This window comes from Lagenorhynchus albirostris, chromosome 2 (assembly GCF_949774975.1).
Source record: "Lagenorhynchus albirostris chromosome 2, mLagAlb1.1, whole genome shotgun sequence".
In the NCBI taxonomy this organism is placed as follows: Eukaryota; Metazoa; Chordata; class Mammalia; order Artiodactyla; family Delphinidae; genus Lagenorhynchus; species Lagenorhynchus albirostris.
The window spans coordinates 24,542,113-24,559,712 of record NC_083096.1 but is presented as its reverse complement, the minus strand read 5'-3'; the positions used below and the strand labels follow the sequence as shown (position 1 = coordinate 24,559,712).

Genomic DNA, 17,600 nt, shown 5'->3' with positions numbered 1-17,600 from the left:
ACGCCCGAGGACTGTGAGTGGACGGCCGAGGAGAGAGACGGACCATCTAGGCGGTGTCTGAACTCGAACTCTATGGTCGTCCGTCCTCTGCGCCTCCTCTCTAGCCATCCGCGCTCTATGCTCCGCGGTGGCGGGCCGCCGGCCACCAGCCAGCCAGCCAGCCAGCCGGGAGGGGTACGCAGAGGGAGGCGGGGCGGGAAGGCGAGAGGTGTCTCCTACACTCGAGCGGCGGGAGACCTGAGCAAGCTCTGTGACAGCTGGTCGGCCGCCATGTCAGCAAGCGGGGCTGGAAGCGGATCCGGCGCCCGGCGGTAGCCCTCCTTTCGTCTCCGGTTCCCAGGTGAGGAGAGGAAGAGCGGGTCGCAGGTGGCCGGCCGGCTCGCGTCTAGGGTAAAGCCTTTGGGAACCCCCTCGCTGCTCCCCCGGCGCTGTCTTTCTCCGGCAGCCTCTGCCCTCTCGGTGCGGTGGAGCCCTGTTCCCTCACCTCCTCCCTTTCTGCGCTCTCCCGTTTCCCTCTCTTCTGTCGCCGCCGTGGCCTCTTCCTGCGCAGCGCGCCCATTTCTCTCTCCCTAGGGCACTCGCGCCAGGAGTTGTCCCTCTCCCGGCTCCCCGCAGAGCCTGCGGCTTCCACGGCGCCTCTGTTCGTTTTTGTCCTGTTGCCCACAGCCGTGTCTCTCCACCCCTGTGGGTGGTTTTATTTTCCTTCATACCTGTTTTCTTCACCTCACCACTTAGGTTGTCAAGAAGCACCTAGTGTCTCCCTTCCGTTCCTCCCTCTGGGCCAATATTTATCTTAGTCTTTATTTTTATTTGCGCGTTTATAAGATTTAAAGTTAAGATTAAAAAAATAGGATTGAAAAGTTTAAAATTCCTTCCTGAGCTTGAAAACAGTAAGGCCTTAGGATGCTTATTTTGTTGCCTTTGTAAACTTAGTCAAACACATTGTACTGTGGAATACAATTTAAAAGACCGATTCCAAAGACACTAAAAATAGGATGCTCTAATGGAAAATTTGGCAGTCTTTTTACCTATTGGATAGTGATAGAAGACTCAATTCTTTGAGAGCGATTTCAGTATTTAAGGATTATACTCAGAAAGAGCTTTACCCGTCACCCTTTCCACCAAGGCAGGAAACTGCAGCCATTCAACTTCCTATTTTAAAATATGTACAGTCCTTTCTGCGTACCTTACTGGGAGCGTAATTGAGCTTGGTATTTTAAATGCACAAGGAAAAGATTCCTAAGGAATGTATCGCCTAGCAAATAGAAGTCTGAAGATTTATTCGGCTTATGAATATCAAATGGATAAAGAATTGATGGCCAAGTATGGCCTTTTTCGGGTTGTAAATTTGTGAGGACACCGTAGAAAGTGTCTTGTCAACTGTTGTGGAAGCCCTGGGAACCCTTTGGTCTTAATTTTTTTTATTCTTTTTTAAATATTTTCCCCATTGACAACTCTAGAAGTTATTCTTGCATCCTCTGAACGCCTGAGAGAGCTCCATACCCCCGATCCTTTTACTGAGCTGTCTCCCCATCTCTCCTTATAAAAATATTTCTGTACATTCAGAAATACACTGGATTTTTTTCCCCCAAGAGCCCTTGAGGCCTAAATATTTTAAAAATCAAAGCAGAAAGATCTATTACGGTAGAGGAAGAAATGGTTCACTCATAGAACTGTGTTGTTGAATTTCTCACGTTTAAAATATACTTTAAAAAATTGTGGTAAAAAATACCTACCTTAAAATATGCTTTCTTATTTTATATTTGTGGACCAAAGATAACCTACTCAACTCTAGAGAAATTAATGTCGTTTTTAATTTTGCTTTTGAGTGGTGTTATATTCTTTTGATTTTGGAAAAGAGAATTAGGTTATGGTAATTATTTCCCTTTTTATAGTGTTAATGGTTTGTTTGTGGTTGACGATGCTTAAATAATAAAGACAGAATCTTACACGTTTTATTTTTCTGAGGTCCCAGGTGCTAGAAATGACAGAAATATCCATTTCCCTTAAAAATGAACTTTATAATCAGCATTTAGAGCTACTTCTTTAGAAAAACCTTGTTTGTATATTTCCCATCTTATTTTTTTAAGAGGTGTAGTTTTTGCATCCTGTGCTATTTTTGCCTTTTTGAAGTAATGTAATATCTGTTTAGTGGTGTCAGGCAAACTGATTCTACTATTTTTACACTATTCTTAAGTTATTTTTTTTACTATCCCCGTTTAATTGACAGAGAAGTCAAAATACTGATTTTTCTTTTGACTTTTATATGGCAGTTGTAATTGGGAAATGCCAAGTGACAGTTTGCTACCAGAATTTAGGCCGTGGGTCTACAGTAGTGCTGCCCAATAGAAATATAATACAAGCTATATGAGCAATTTAAAGTTTTCTAGTCACATTAACAAAGTAAAAAAGAAGTAGTAGGTGGAATTAATTTTAACATATTTTATTTGATTTCTATATATATCATTTCAACATGTGACCAGTTTTAAAAGTTAATGATGAGATGTTTTACATTCTTTCATACTGAATCTGCAAAATCTCATGGGTATTTTATATTTACAGTACATCTGAATTCCAACCAGCTACATGTCTTAGCTGGTGGCTAAAGACCTTATTGAGCAGCACATATCTATAGGATTACTGTGTGATTCTTAAGATATCTTCTTACCCTGAGAGTCTGGGGTAAATTCTGTGGAGTAAATTTAAAAATCTTTTTCCTAAAGTGCTGGGATATTCAAACTGAGAAGATTCTAGCAGGATGAAAGTTCCAAAAAGTCTCTTTTTGTGTTGACTGAGGAGGATTGACAGATGCCCTGTGCTTGTTTAGTGAGTGTCGTAAGATGTATAGAGTGCTCAGTCATTTCCTGGTGTGTCATCATTACAGTTAATTACATCTGCGTGTCAACAGTGTGTCAAGACACTGTATGAGTCTTTGTCTACTATATCTGTTGGTATTAAGTAGGGAGAACTTGAAAACATACGAGAAGTTTGAACTTTATGGTAAACAGGTAGAGTACCTACTGTTGGAGGCTTATTTTCTGAATCGGTTTCAGGTATGGCTAAGAGTTCTGTAAATGCGCTTCTATATATGATGGTGTTATTAAAGGAAAGAAAATCTTTTTAGCAAAAACTGGGAAGGAAGAGGGTATGTTTTTTGGCTGTAAAACACTGGGAGCCTGAGTAATAGCAAAACACACACACGTGTGTGGTGGTTTGGTTAAACTGTAAAGGGAATATGGCAGTTTTTTAGAGAACGCTACTGACATATTGACAAGGAATGTGTTTTAAGTTGTTTTTGCAACGGATATGGTGATTTGCACCATCTCTTGTTCAGAGCTGTTATAACTTAAAGATAACCCTCTTTGAAAGGTAACTGCAGCTCACTGACTTCAGTGGGGATCAATAGGACCAATCATCATTCTTAATTTGATGTCTGTATTCTGATAAGCTTACCTAAATACTATTTTAGCTGTACTTTTACATTTAATGTCAGAATTTACTCGAAGGCCTAATTAATATTCAGTATAATTTAATATGAGAAACATGTCTCCTCCACAACTTTTATGGTATAAAGAAATCTTAAATTACCTGATCAGTCAACAAACTCCCTCTGTAAAACCTAGTCAGTATAAACCTAGCACAGTGTTGACAGTGTGTGGAATGTTAAAGGATCAAAGACAGATTTGGGGAAGGGGATAGTTATTGGATGTTGCTTGTTTCGTGAGAGGTGCATACACATTATGTAGGAAAACAGAGCATTTTTATTTTGTCTTTAAATATAGATGGCTATCCATTGACACCATTTTAGTTGGATAAGAGAGAATACGTTGTTTTGTTGCTTCAAATTAGTCTTAGCAAATTTTTCTTTAGTTATTTAAGGAAGAATAATTGATAGTCTGGCAATTTTCTGTTTTTAAAAAGGCTCAATTTAAGTGGTCTTTGCAAGGATTATATTTTTATTGAGAAGTTCTGCACTCAATATGTCCATCTGTCTTGATACAGTTATGAGTGTGTTCTGTTTAGGGCTTGAAGATTCACATGAATATAGGCTTTTCCTTATTTATGTATCATTCCTTTGGGGGAAATTATATTTCCTTTTAACCAAGGAATACTTTTTTTTAATGCATTTGAAGTAACTATTTTATAATATCCTTTAATAAAAAGTAAAAAAAATCATATCTAAGTCTTCAAAAAAAAGAAATACATTATTAAAAAGTTCTGAATCTTATAATAGGTTGAGATTTCTTAAATTGTTTTAGTTACAGTTTTCAGATTCTGCTCTTTAACATATTTGGAGATGAAAACTTTTTGCCTTTATATCACCTCCTCCCTTCCATCTCTTAGGACTTCCCGCTTTTTCATCATCATTAGCCATGTGGAAAGGAAAAATAGTGTGTGTTTGTCAAAATACTGACAAATCAAGGGTATTTTTCCCTTTGACTGTAGGAAGAATTCTGAAGGAGTAAGTGACACATTTAGTCAACTTTATTGACATTTGGGCATTTGATATTTTAATTGACAGTACCTAAGAGATTTTAGTAATTAACAATATTTTGTAATTGTTATACCTATTAAGTTCTCTTATGAGAATACTAACCTGATTTTCTTGGAAAGCTACTACCTGAATAAATAATTACATTTTTTCTATGTTTGCTGCATTTTGAAAACCCAGTGAATTAGGTGGCTGTGGATTTGTAATTTGAATGAAGGCAAACTAATATTTTGGGGGCTTCCCTGGTGGCGCAGTGGTTGAGAGTCCGCCTGCCGATGCAGGGGACACGGGTTCGTGCCCCGGTCCGGGAGGATCCCACATGCTGCGGAGCGGCTGGGCCCGTGAGCCATGGCCACTGAGCCTGCGCGTCCGGAGCCTGTGCTCCGCAACGGGAGAGGGCGCAGCAGTGAGAGGCCCACGTACCGCAAAAAAGAAAAAAAAAAACTAATATTTTGAAGCACCTTTTATATATAGGTTTTTAAATAAATAATTTCCTTAAAATATGTGAACTTTATAATAAGATAAAGAATGCTGTTGTTCCTGGATATTGGAGAGCATACGACTTGTATTTTTATTTTATGCCTACATTGTTTTCCTTGTTCACTTTTCTCTCTTCTGCAGGTATTAGCTCTGTACAACAAAATCTTCAAAAATAATTATTAAATGAACTGAAAAACATTGCTTCAGATTTTTCAACAAGGACTTATTTTTGTGAACATGTGTTTTATTTATTGAAGCCTAGTGGAGTTTTGTTTTGTTTTTTATTTTTCTCCCTTATTAACCACCAAAGATTAGTTTAGATTTTTCTTTTTTCCACTGTGGACATGAAAAAGTTTACTTAAATCAGGTCTCAAAAGGATTCATACCAAGTAACAGACTTGATTTCCTCCCTCATGTTCAACTCAAAAGAGGAGTGGAATTTTGTAGAAACTATATGGATTAGAAAATTATGAAGTTTAGTTTCCTGAAAAAAAGGTTTTGTATCCATTTGTGATTTCTTAATCCAAATTCAGTCATTAGGCTTTATTTTTTTCAACAATTTACAAAGTAATCACTAGGTTTCTTTTGCTCCAATAGTTTAAGAAAACAAAATTGTTGTGGAGTTGTCACGCCAGTTAGAGTTTTTAACTATAGCATTGCATAAGCACTGTAAAGAGCCAAAATTAGAAGCAATGTTAAGTGACTTCCTTATTTTAATCATATAATTAAATGTTTTATAAGACAAGATGGTTTGTTGTCTTAGTTTTACAGTTGAACTCTAGTTTAAAATTGACCTAATAGGTCTTATGTCCACCAAAGTTCGTATTTTTCTAGCCAGAGAAAGGTCTATTTCAAATTAACCTAAAGTGTCTAATTCAGGAGGTAATTTTTTATTATATCAGGTACCCTCTTGGTTAATTATAATTTTGTGCATTTTGATGCCTATAGGCTTTTTGTCCTCTTTCAGCTGTATGCCTGGGGAAAACCTAGGGACTCCCTAGTAAACCATGACAGGGCTTTGACCTTTGAGTATTTGGCTTACCTTCCCTGACAGCCTCAAAGAGTATACCTATGTGTGCAGAAAACTTATGAGCAAAAATTCTCCTCCGGGAACACTTATCTATGCTGATGAAACAAATATTCTAAGAATGTCTGTCTTAAAACTACAGTTTCCATGTACTTGTATAATACTTTGTATAAAACTATTTATTTTGTATAGCCTTTGCTGGAGAGTTTCCATTTTGTTACAGTGCTTCAGAGTACGTAAAAAGATATCCAGAATAATATCTCCTATAGCTTATTCTGCCTTATCTCACCTTTTGGTTTTTTCCTAACCTGCCTTCCATGAAAAGTTCAAAAGTCAGAACAGGTCATGGTTTATTATAACCTTGGGGTGGGGTGGGGTAGGAGTACAACACATTTTACGCCTTCCTTTTTTCCTCTCCTTCCTCTCTATTACAAAAGTAATAGTGCTCCAGAGAGAAAAAAAGGTGGATAAATTTTATTTTATTTTTATAAATTTATTTATTTTTTGTTTATTTATTTTTGGCTGCACTGGGTCTTCGTTGCTGCGCACGGGCTTTCTCTAGTTGCGGCGAGTGGAGGCTACTCTTTGTTGCGGTGCATGGGCTTCTCATTGCGGTGGCTTCTCTTGTTGCAGAGCATGGGCTCTAGGCATGCAGGCTCAGTAGTTGTGGCTCGCAGGCTCTAGAGTGCAGGCTCAGTACTTGAGGCGCACGGGCCTCAAGTACTGCGGCATGTGAGATCTTCCCGGACCAGTGTTCGAACCCTTGTCCCCTGTATTGGCAGGCGGATTCTTAACCAGTGTGCCACCAGGGAAGCCTGATATATTTTAACTTAAGGAAAACATGGTTATTCAAAAATTAGAGTTTTTTCCTATAATGAAAGTTGAACAGAAGCTTTAATTTAGCAGTTAGAATCCATTGATCACTGTCATCATACTTTTGATGTCTGGTGGATTTGCCAGGAAGAAACTTTGAGTACAGGTGTTACCTATACTGCTCACTGCACAACAGGCCAGTAAATCGGGAGACAAGTTCATGGGGCAAGGAATAGTGAGTGACTTTATTCAGAAAGCCAGCAGACTGAGAAGGTGGTGGACTAGTGTCCCAAAGAACCATCTTCCCCCAGTTAGAATTCAGGCCCCTTTATACTAAAAGGTGTGGGGGTGTGGTTGGTTGCTGCAAACTTCTTGGTGCCAGAATCCTTCATTCTTCCAGCTTTCCAGGTAGGTCCAATCACAGTGTTCCTATAAACCTCCAACAAGACAAATGTTATTTTCTGTTCTGCAACTTTTTATCTCTACGTGAATGGAAAAGTGTTTTACCTTTAAAGGTCAGAGTCTTGAGAATGGGCTATCCTGTATATTTTAGGATATAGGCAACATTCTTAACTTGTGACAAAAAGCAATAGAATACAAACGTTAAAGTAGAAGAAGCAGATCCAGTATGGTGTCAGACTTGTTCTTCCCTATTACAGAAGGAAGCTTTGAGTACACCAATACTAAACTGTGCTAGAATATGTGTGTGTGTGTGTGTGTGTGTGTAAATACATATATATATATATATATATATATTTGTTTATTTACTTGGCTGCACCACATGGCTTGTGGGATCTTAGTTCCCCAACCAGGGATTGAACCCAGGCCCTCGGTAGTGAAAGTGCCAAGTCCTAACAGCTGGACCGCCAGGGAATTCCCAGTAGAATATATTTAATAGTGTCTCTTTCATCATGTGTGTTTTCTTTAGGGAATATTCTCCACTGAAATAAAATATCTTCGGGGAAAAATCGTATTCTGTCAACAGTCTTTCAAAGTATTGGAAGGTATCTTCTTCTGGGACAAATTTTTTCTCTTGGTTTTTTATTCTTTTCTTAGAATTTATTACCCAGGATAAACTACCTTACTCTGGAATTTTTTCTTTTCCCAAACCCCCATCAAAATACTTTCTCTTGAATGACTAGTTATAGGAAAGCATATTCACTTTTACACCTGTCTCCCTTCCTGCCTTTCTATTAACTTTTGTTATGCTGGAGATATAAATTAGTATGTCACTGTTGTGTCAAACATCACAGTAAGAATTAATATCATAAATATTTATTTAGATATTATAGGAATAGAAAACAATATCTACCTATTTGACATGGATAAGATATAATTTCTTGGGAACAATCAGTTTTTTTTTTTAATTTTATTTCTTTATTTTTGGCTGCGTTGGGTCTTCGTTGCGGTGCGCGGGCTTTCTCTAGTTGTGGCGAGCGGGGGCTACTCTTTGTTGCAGTGCACGGGCTTCTCATTGTGGTGGCTTCTCTTGTTGCAGAGCACGGGCTCTAGGTGCGTGAGCTTCAGTAGTTGTGGCACGCAGGCTCAGTAGTTGTGGCTCGTGGGCTCTAGAGCGCAGGATCAGTAGTTGTGGCACACGGGCTTAGTTGCTCTGTGGCATGTGGGATCTTCCTGGACCAGGGCTCGAACCTGTGTCCCCTGCATTGGCAGGCGGATTCTTAACCACTGCGCCACCAGGGAAGCCCAACAATCAGAGTTTTTAATGTCAGGCCCAAGAATAGACTTCAAGGGGTCTGTGAGCCCCCTGAAATAACATTCATAACTTAGTGGTAGTATATGTGTATTTTTCTGAGGAGGGAATTCTTAGCTTTCATCAGATTCTTCAAAGGTCCATGACCCAGAAAAAGCTAAGAACCACAGAATTAATTTGAGCTTGGTTATAAATCTCTAATCCTTCTCATCAGTGATAGTTTTGTAAGGATCTCTATATATAAGCTTCATTTTTTAGTAGTATTTTATTTATGACAAAAATAATTTAATAGATTATCTTATAGGAAAAGGCATACTGATTCTTTTAAAAAACAAATCTTCCTCAAGTATCTTACCTATTGTTTTGTATACCTTTAGACATTTCTCAAGTATCCTGCAGGTTACTTTGTTTTTTATCATTTGTTTGCCATCTGTGCATTTTACAGAAAGATGATTAATCCTTGTGACTGAATTTTTCCTGGCACTTCAAAGAGTTGTTCATAGAGTAAGGATTAGGATAAAGGAAAGCTGCATTTTGTGAGGGTGCCTTACGCAGTGAGAGGAATGAGTCCATAGGTAGGTTAATTATACACATGTGCTCCTGATGAAGTGGAAAAGAGTAAGAAAGGGAAAGAATATCCTTGAACAGCAGATAGAAACATTCTACTACTGAGATAAAAGGGGGAAATACTAGTTACCAACTAACATCTGGTAACCTCTGTTTACATGTGGCCCAGTTGAGACTGCTGAGCTAGGAATACAAAGAGGACTGGAGGCCAGTGGTAAAGGTTTAGAATAGCTTTGGGGGACGTGGTCCCGGGAGCTCTATGAGGAATGATGTCTGGCCATCATTGAGGCTCCTACCTGAGGTTGGATGGATACTGTTTTTACAGTTACCAATCTGCATAATTGTGATTTTCTTTAGCAACAGATAGCAGCTTGGGTATAAGAGCAGAGAAAGTGGTTAGGTTGATCAGGGCTGGAGTTTTATAGGGTGGGTGCAGAAGAAATATGAGAACTAAGGAGGTAGCTAGAGATGATCCATGAATTCAGTGCTCGATAGGAAAGAAAGTAATGCCAGGAGGAGGCTAATGTTAAAAAAAAAAAAAAAGGCAGAAGTCTGAAGGTTTTTTGTTGTTGTTGTTTTAAAAATAATTTTATTTTGTTTACTTTTTTTTGTTCTTGGCCACGCTGCGCCGCTTGCAGGATCTCAGTTCCCCGACCAGGGATTGAACCCTGGCCATGGCAATGAAAGCCCAGAATCCTAACCATTAGGCCACTGGGGAACTCCTGAGGCTGCAGTTCTTGATGTAGTTGAACTGGGTAATGGTAGTGGGGGTAATGACAGTAGGGCATTGAGAGTTAAAAATAGGAATAGAACCAGATAATGGGATATTGGTATGGCATATTGGAGATATTGAGACTTATCTGAAGGAACAGATTGTTTTGATGCTCAATAAAATCTAAGACCAGGGTGACACTTGCTAAATTCACCAGACAGTAAGATGTCATTATAGAACTTTGAGACATGGAGAAATATTCATTCCACAAGTCTATCAAGTCACTGTCTTTCTTATGTAAAACACAAAGATAGTGTTTTCTTTTTTTTAAAATTTTATTATTTTTTAAAATTAATTTTTACTGGAGTATAGTTGCTTACAAAGGTAGTGTTTTCTGAACAGTAATCTGCCTCTGGCTTGCAGGATGGATTGAAAAGGCTGTGTGAGACAAGAGCCTTAATTAAAAGTAAACATATCAGCCTAAGCTCATTTTGAAATTTCATATCTTCTGAAACGATAGAATTAATAGATTTTTGCTTTTTGTTCAAAAGAATAGAGAGTAAACTAGAGAGCTGGCTTAGGTTTTATAACTGTGAAATAGTGTTAAAATTATGTTTGATGCCGTATGGGTTATGTTCTTTTAACTAGTTGAATTCATAGGTTAATTTTAATTTACTGATAATCCATATGAACCTACACATTACAACCTCCATATACACTTCGGTGAATAATTTTGAAATATGGTGGCTTGTCAATGACCTTGAAGCTAGCATTAGTTCCTATTAGTTTATTGGCTAATGTTTGAGCCCATAGGTGATCAGCATTGTACTAAGTACTGTGGGAAGTGCAGTAAAAATGAGCCCTTTCATCAAAACATTTGATGAAAAATACAAGTCCCAAATATATATAAGTAGTTTTTTAAGAAAGGGAAGAAAACATATGAGAACCTTTTTTGGTTTAGTATAATTTATAATTAATTCACTAAATATTTTGTAGAATTTGTTTCCTCATTTTACCAGAATTTTAAATGCCACCTTCCCCCCCACCCCCGGTACGTGGACCTCTCACTGTTGTGGCCTCTCCCGTTGCGGAGCACAGGCTCTGGACACTCAGGCTCAGCGGCCATGGCTCACGGGCCCAGCCACTCTGCGGCATGTGGGATCTTCCCGGACCGGGGCACAAACCCCTGCATCGGCAGGCGGACTCTCAACCACTGCGCCACCAGGGAAGCCCAAATACCACCTTTTTGACTTAGGGTTTGGTAAACATATAGGGAAAAGTTATGTAACAATTCAGATGAGTTCATTTCTAAGATCTGTAGAGTTCCACCATAGAGGTTTCTACTTTGTGCCCTTGAGAACTGGCTTTGTAGGAACTCCTGTTTCTGTAGGTTATTGGCAAATATATCCAGTGACTCTTTGATGTTCTAAAATAGTTAGGGTCTTAAGGCAATGGGAATCCTCTGAAATGGTGGATAAACAAACCTTACCAAAAAAAAAAACCCACACATTTATCGCATGAGATAACACATGTTAAAGTGACCGCCTTCCACAGTGTTAAGCACATAGAGCAGTTAGTACATTGGTTGTTTTGTTTTTAATTTGCTAACTTTGTGATAACCTTGTATATAGTTGGATTATTTTCTTTGTAAAGAGGTGAACAATATTAATATCTAGATTAACTGTGTAGCATTCTTTGGAGTTTTTAAAAATATTGTGTCCTTGGTTCAATGCTTTAAACATTTTTTTGAATAGAAAAATATTGTATGTTTAAATATATGCAAAATGCAGAAAAGTACAAAACAAATTAACTTGTACTCCCATCAGCCAAGAGCAAGAATTGTGAACATTTCTGTATATTTACTTTCAGTGTCTCTGGAGTGTGTGTAAACATAGTTGAGATCATATTTATTTGTTTTAGATTCTATTTCCCTCATTATAGATTCATAATGTACATATTTTGTGGTGTTGTAATATCTAGGGTATGAGCTAATTTACTTAATCATTCCCCTATTATTGAACATTTAGATTGTTTCCAATTTTTCACTCATTGCCACAATGACCTTGGACAAACTATCTGGCTGCTTAGTTTTCCCATTTGTAAATGGGAGAAACAATACTTCGTAGCAATTAAAAGGATTAACTGAGGTAATGTGTACAAAATATACAGAACAGTTCCTGGAACAGAATAAACTTTTAAAATAATGCCTTGCTGTTCATGTTTGTGCATAGAGAATCCTCCCCCTCTCCCTTTTTTCTTTTTTTGCTTGCTATTCAGAGTATTTCTTTAGCATAAACCTTAAGAAAGAAACTTAGTAGGTCTTAATTGTTTTAATAGTCTTACTATTTATTATGAAATTGTTTTCTGATAAATTGTGCCAATTTATATTCAAATTGAACAGCATGTGACGAGGCATATCTTAGTAGAAGATTAGTAGGGAATAAAGTTAGATGGATTGTTGAGAGATTGTATTAAGGTTTAGGAGTTAGGACTTGAACTGGATTAAGGGCAATGTGAGTTGAAGAGGCAACTTCAGTAGATCTCTAGCTACTTCTTATACTTTTCCCATCCAGCCAAGCTGTCGCACTCATTTTCCTCTAAAAACTCCTTGTCTATTATCTGTACTGAAGTCTCTATCCTATCCCACCTCTCCTTATTTTCCATCTATCTAATTTTTCCTTCTTAATCTTCTTCTCAATCTTTTCTCCTCAGTCTTTTCCTGTCCGGAGGCCTGCCCAGCTAAACAACAGAGCAGAGCAGAGCAGGGTCTGTTTTCTGCTGACAGGCTCACTCAAGAAAGAAAGGTGGCTGAGACAGTTAAGATCAGGTATTACCAAATTTACCAAACAGATAAATCAATCTGCCTCCCCAGAGGTGAGTAAAGGAGTACATCAGGAACGAGGGAGGTTTCTTCATAACCCTCAATATTTATAGTAACCTTGCCACATTCTTAGTGATTATATATATTAGCATATATTCAAATGCCTTTTAAAACGTTTTTTCTGAGTGTAAAAATAATGCAACTTACAACTCAATAAATAATAACCCAATTAAAAATTGGGCAAAGGATCTGAATAGACATTTCTCCGAAGAGACAAATGGCCAATAAATACATGCCCCCACCCCCCTCTTCCCCCAACATATGCTGCACTGAGCCTGGTGGTATATATTTAGTAGGCTCTCTGTAAATGTTAATAAAAGGTGTTACCTTTGCCTTCTGGGAGCCATGGAAACTTGGCCTTCAAAATTCAGGCACGGGCCAGAGTGCAAACATTTGGAAGTCTCGTTCTAACCTGGAACAAGTAAAGTAACAGTTTTACGTTAAAAACTTTAAAATATTGATTTTTGGTTCTTGGTTTTTTTTTGGCAGCTTGTGGGATTTTAGTTCCCCAACCAGGGATCGAATCCGGGACTTTGGCAATGAGAGCATGGAGTCCTAACCCCTGGACTGCCAGGGAATTCCCTTGATTTTGGTTCTTACCTTTTTAGAAACTATCCTGCCCTCTGTTTTTGATGGGTCATTGCCAAGTTATAGCTTTTTTTGAAGATTGCTAAGGTGGACATTTTCCTTTTAGTAAAGAAAAGAGCATGTACTAAAATGATTCAAGTGCAAATCTTTTTGTGGTTAAAACATCTTCAAAATTGACAATTCTTATGAAATAAAGATTTAAGCAGTACCAACAAATCCTGTTGTACTATTATTATGACTTTGCTCTTCATTCCTCTCCCTTTATAGCCTCTTCCCTCTCCTACTTTTTTTTTTTTTTTTTTTTTTTTTTTTTTGCGGTACGCGGGCCTCTCACTGTTGTGGCCTCTCCTGTTGCGGAGCACAGGCTCCGGACGCGCAGGCTCAGCGGCCATGGCTCATAGGCCCAGCCGCTCCGCGGCATGTGGGATCTTCCCGGGCCGGGGCACGAACCCGCGTCCCCTGCATCGGCAGGCGGACTCTCAACCACTGCGCCACCCAGGGAAGCCCTCTCTCCTACTTTTACCTCCTTATTCAAATTCTCTTTCTAGACCTGACCATTCTCTGGGTCTGTTTTTTGTTTGTTTGTTTTGGGTTTTTTAAAATAAATTTATTTTATTTATTTATTTATTTATTTTTGGCTGTGTTGGATCTGTGCATGGGCTTTTCTCTAGTTGCAGCGAGCAGGGGCTACTCTTTGTTGCGGTGTGCAGGCTTTTCGTTGTGGTGGCTTCTCTTGTTGCAGACAGAGCATGAGCTCTAGGCGAGAGGGCTTCAGTAGTTGGGGCACGTGGGCTCAGTAGTTGTGGCTCTCAGGCTCTAGAGTGCAGGCTCAGTAGTTGTGGCACACAGGCTTAGTTGCTCCACGGCATGTGGCATCTTCCTGGACCAGGGCTCGAACCCATGTCCCCTGCATTGGCAGGCTGATTCTTAACCACTGAGCCACCAGGGAAGTCCCTGGGTCTGTTTTTGAACTAACTTCGGGCCAAGCTTACTCTGAAACTCAGTAGTCTGTGTGATATCCTGTAATCCATCCACTATTTTATACCTATCATCCAAATTTTTAACGTATGTCTCCACTTTCACTTGGACCTCTGAGGTTACTCTCTTATTATTTTAGTCTTTTACTTTGAAAATTTCAGGAGACTCCTATTAGTAAAAGAATATATTTTCTTAATTTCAGTAAGAGTGGTCATAATTCTTATTGGAACCAGTTTTATTCCATTTATTTCATAGATTTCATTTTTGTCTTTTAAATGGGCATGGAAATATCTTTTATGTTTTTCTATAGTAGAGAAATCCAATCTAGAATATGAGAAGGTGAAGCTTTCAGGTAAAATTGTAGTTGAAAAAAAAAAGGAAAGTCTAGGTTAAAATAAATTTGACCTTGGTCTAGTTCCATTTGTCTCATCTCTATTTTTGAAAGTAACATAAAACAGTTCTTCTGTATGTTCTTTGCATATTTAAATCTTATCCTTTAATTTGCATAGCTTGAGCAGTAAGGATTTATAATTACAGATTCAGAATTTTCTGGATCAGAAAGTAGAGTGGGTCCATTTAATTTAATCTTTGCTTTTTGTACTAATTCATGCTTCTTTTTTCGAATTTGCTGACTTGCCGTTATATTTAATCTTTCAGTGACAAAAGTACTCTCTGTTTTGGCGTTTCCCCTGTATTTCTGTTTCCTACCAGATATTTGTGGGGTTTTTGTTGTTAAATATATTTTAAACATTATCTTAAGTGATGTAATCATTTTTTCTAAATCTATTTCCTTAGGTAAGAGGAAGTGAAAAAGAGACGTTACTGTTTTAGTTCAATTGAACAAGCATTATTTAGGGCCAATTATGTGCCTAGGACCGTGCTGTGGTAAGGGCTGCAAAAGAAGTAACACATACATTCTCTTGCTTCAAGCACTTGAATTCTACTTGGGAAATAATATACATGTATGGAATAGCTTGTGAAAAAGCCTAAAGCAATAAATAAGCAAACTTGAAACAGTATCCACTAGATACTTTAAAAAATACAGTGCTTATTTCATTAAAAAAAAAAGTCTTTGTGAATATTTTAGCATAGATTCTGTGTAAGCTATTGTCTCCATCTATGATTGGACTTTTCTAAGGTCAAATAATAAATTTGTATTAAATGCATTGTAAATTGTATTATTACAGTTTCCTTTCCTCCTCCTCCTCCTAATTTGTCCAAACTCTTAATCTTCAGCACCTAGCTCAAATTCTACCTTGTGTATGGCCGTCAGAGGCAGCATGGACTCTGGAGCCAGTCAACATAGGTTTGAGTCCCAGTTTCGACAGCTGTTTGACGTGATGAGTGCTTAACCTGTCAGTGCCTCAGTTTGCTTACCCATAAAATGGAGGTGCTAATAATATCAAAGCTACCTAAGAGGATTATTGTAAGGCTAAATGAGTCAGTATGTACAGGGCACAGAGTAAGCACCATATAAATATTTGCTTTTATTCTCATACTTTGTTTTTAATGGTATTCCTAACAACAAGTGTAATCATTCTATGAAGACGTCTATTTGAACCTAAAGATTTTTTGGAATTTTATATATGTATATTTTTTTAATGAATTTATTTTTATTTATTTATTTTTTGGCTGCGTTGGGTCTTCATTGCTGTCCGCGGGCTTTCTCTAGTTGCGGTGAGTGGGGGCTCCTCTTTATTGAGGTGCGTGGGCTCTAGGCGTGCAGGCTTCAGTAGTTGTAGCACACAGGCTCAGTAGTTGTGGCATGTAGGCTCAGTAGTTGAGATGCGTGCGCTCTAGGGCGTGCAGGCTTCAATAGTTGTGGCTCGCGGGCTCTAGAGTGCAGGCCCAGTAGTTGTGGCACACGGACTTAGTTGCTCCACGGCATGTGTGATCTTCCCGGACCAGGGATCGAACCAATGTCCCCTGCATTGGCAGGAGGATTCTTAACCACTGTCCCACCAGAGGAGTCCCAGGAATTTTATATATTTTAAAATTCTGCTCTGTAACATCTGTTTTAACATACAAATAGTTAAGTAGTTCCCAGCTCAAGTTTTGTAGTGAATTCATGTTACCAGAAAATGTTCATTTATCATCCTGTGACTTTGCAGATCCCTGGTTAGCTTTTGCTCTTTCCTTTTTTTCCCTCTTTACTTTTTCTGTTAAATATTTATTCATTATACCTGGCTATCTAGGTTATACATGTGTGCTCTCCACTAGCTTATAAATTCTTCTCAAGGAGGCATTCTGTTTTGATAATGATGACAAATGTAACAATTATTGAACACTTAATGTCGTGCATCACTAGAAAATTCATGATTTCATGATTAGTCAATAAAACAAACATTTTAATATTGTGATTCAAGTATAAAACATGGCTGGAAGTGCCATCCAACATTATTTCTACTCAGTAGTTTGGGTGATATCCTATAACCCATCCACTGTTTTATACCCATTGTTGCTACTCTTAAAAATCTGCCAAATACTTAATTGTTCTCAGGGTTTCCAATAACAGACTTATATACCGAAGGAGAATGTTCATTCAGCAGACAGTCCTTGAGTGACTACTTTACATCTAGCACTAGCCTAGGCACTAGGAAGAAGTTTTTAAAAGTGGCAGTGTATGATAATTAACAATGCATACTCAGGCTCACATAGATCTAGGTCAAATCTCAATTCTGCTTCTTACTTGCTGCATAAGCTTTGAGCAAATTGCTTATCTTGCTTTCTGTCTCGTCATCTGTAAGGTGGGAAAAATAGAAGGGTTTCCATGAGAACGAAATGAAATAAGATATGTAAAGTGTTAACATAGTACCTGGCATTCATTAAATGTTCGATAAATAATCACATATAATCAACAGCTGTTTTAGGAGAACGGGATGGGGGCAGTTATCCAGTGGGCTTGAATTTTAACCACCACATTGGGACAGAAAAGGAGGCCTTAAGACTTAACCAAGGAACCTGAACAGGGCATTGGTATTGAGAGCTGCACATACAGCCAGGACCCTGAAGATCTCAGTTCTCCAGTGATGGATTTGGGGGGGAGGGGGTGTCTGCCAAGGAGCAAAGAGATAAGGAGTTTTTCTGTCTCTGCCTTGATATTCTGTTGAACAGAGTGACTTCTCTCTGTTTATATTTGTGTTTGTAACCATGAGTCTGTTAACCCTGAGGTTTGGGGTTCATATTAATGCTTTCCTCAGTTGAGAATTAATATAAAAACTGGCCCTAGTTGGTAACGTAACCAGGGACACCTGGCAGAAGCAAAAGCACTCTGGAAGAAGCGATCCTTAAATCAGCCTGTGCAAGATCCCCACAGATAAAGCCCTTCACTGCAGAGGAGCTCATTATCCA

General features: G+C 38.4%; 1 protein-coding gene across 3 annotated transcripts in view; it reads left to right on the top strand.

The window, feature by feature from the left end:
• Positions 1-129: 129 nt before the first annotated feature.
• CNST (consortin, connexin sorting protein) overlaps positions 130-17,600 on the top strand; it is a 115,740-nt gene continuing 98,269 nt past the window's right edge. For 2 of the 3 annotated variants that reach the window (XM_060128347.1, XM_060128365.1), the window contains exon 1: positions 130-340. The gene's annotated coding sequence lies outside the window, so the exon portion shown is untranslated. Of the gene's footprint in view, positions 391-17,600 lie in introns of all 3 variants that reach the window. The other variant, XM_060128357.1, reaches the window with a different exon arrangement.